A 2,013-nucleotide genomic window follows, 5' to 3' on the forward strand; every position below is an offset into this window, starting at 1 on the left:
TGTCAACCAATCTTGAAGACAACTGTGCCCCGCTTGTTTTAAAAAAGTTGTTCCTCGGGCGGAAAAGACGTTCTGCGATACATATTCGGTAAAGATACATTCTCTCTTTCTCTCTCGCTATAAGTCTCTCTCTCTCTCTCTCTCTGTATATGTATGTATGTATGTATATATATTACATATCCACCACATATAGTCTCCGGACTCAACATGTCTGGCCTCTTGATCGCCTCCTATGCATATGTTATTATATATATATATACTATCTTTATACTATACATAGTCTACGGACTGAACCTGACATCGGGGCTCCTCCTTAGGATGGAGAGGGAAGCAAGAGCTCTATATATAGACATGTGGGAGAAGGGGCAAGACATACCGAGGAAGGCAAAATTATGCGTGACCCACACGACTGAGATGGTGGAGTCCTTGTGTTTGAGGGTGCGGAGAGAGACGTCGACGGCGCAGAACTCCTGTGTAAAGCGACAGATGGCAGCACGATGAGGACCTACAAAGGCAAGCGGGGAGGCTTCCATCGTCCGCCCGATCATATAAACCACGGCCCCCTTACTTTCGTCTTGGCAATCGCGTCCTCGAGCTGCTCCTTGTACCCGCGGCCGCCGAAGGAGAAGCCCAGCACGTCCGTCGAGCACACCTCGGTAAAAAGTGGAAGACCCTCTTTGACCATCTGAACAATGGAATCCGCCAAAATGTTGCGGGTACACCAAGAGCACGTCGGTTCAACTGTTGTGGGCAGGGGAAAAGTCAATGTGGGCGACCTGAGGCGCCTTAGCAGGTTATTACTTTAAGAAGCTCGACATTGGCTGAGATCCTGCTTAAAGTCATCACTGAAGTTGCCTTGGGAAACGACATGCCTTTACTAGTCTATGTACATGCACAAGCTTCATCTACAAAGCGTCATCGCAAGACACCTCCACAGGAAAAAACAAAACGATAAAGAACCCCAAATCTTGTTTGACTTCTACTGCGAAGGCAGCAATGCAGTCAAATTCTCAGCAGCAATACAGGAGGATGGAGCTGTTATGGAACGTGATAGTAGTTGTGTTCCACCCTGTTGAAGTCGGCTTTGGAAAAAAAAAATCAGGCCGACACACCACCACGGCAAAGGCATGCGGCGTACGGCAATGATTAAGCGTCCCTGAGTCCATCCCTGCGTCTTCAATGGCCAAAACAGACTAAAGCAAAGCAACGAATGGGCCGACCGATTCTATCGCCGTGGACGTCAAGTTTGAATTTGGAGAGGCGTCAAATTATTGTCACGCCCTTACCCCGCATACCGCGGTGCAAAAGACTCCGCGAGCCGTGCGGTGCACGCTCCCTGGCACGCAACGTTGCGTGCAGGCCCGCTGTCAGGGTCTGGGTCTGGGCCTGGTGTTGGTGCACGCACATAAATATCAAATTATTCGCGCCCGCAAGCAGCATGCAGGAGGCCATCGGATGAGTCAAAAACCGAAAAGGCAATCAAAACCTCCTCCCTTGCCCCGTGCCGGACCTGTGGCACCTGCGAGCACATGCGGACAACGGGTGGTTGCCGTGGCATGCGTCATGGCAGTGCTGGAAGTGTTGCGTTAGGGAGTTCTAAAAAATCGGGAAGTCTCGTGGCATTTCTGAAAACAATTCCCTGTCTGATCTGTCGTTGCCTTCGCCCCAGTCCTGGAAGGGAGCGTCACAGTCCCCGCCAAGAAACTACCATGGAGATGAGACATGCTAATGGTCCTTGTGTGTACTCATATCTCAATAAGATTTCTAATTTGATGGCCCGTGATATTAAAATGGCAGGCAGGGGGGACATGCGAAAAACTGCTCCTCTCGCAGCACATGACCATGTTTCTTTATAGCATGTTGATGCCGGAGAAATTGATGTCATAGTATGTTCACCATGTTGCACTTGAGTATCGCAATAATTCTAGAGTCTGATATCTTTCTCCTTCGTCTCTTTCTCTCCTCCTCTCCCGGGAGGGAGGGAAATAGGGAGGGAGGGGAAGGGGTATGAAT

The sequence above is a fragment of the Nannochloropsis gaditana genome, assembly GCF_000240725.1.
Source record: "Nannochloropsis gaditana CCMP526 unplaced genomic scaffold scaffold826, whole genome shotgun sequence".
NCBI lineage: Eukaryota > Eustigmatophyceae > Eustigmatales > Monodopsidaceae > Microchloropsis > Microchloropsis gaditana.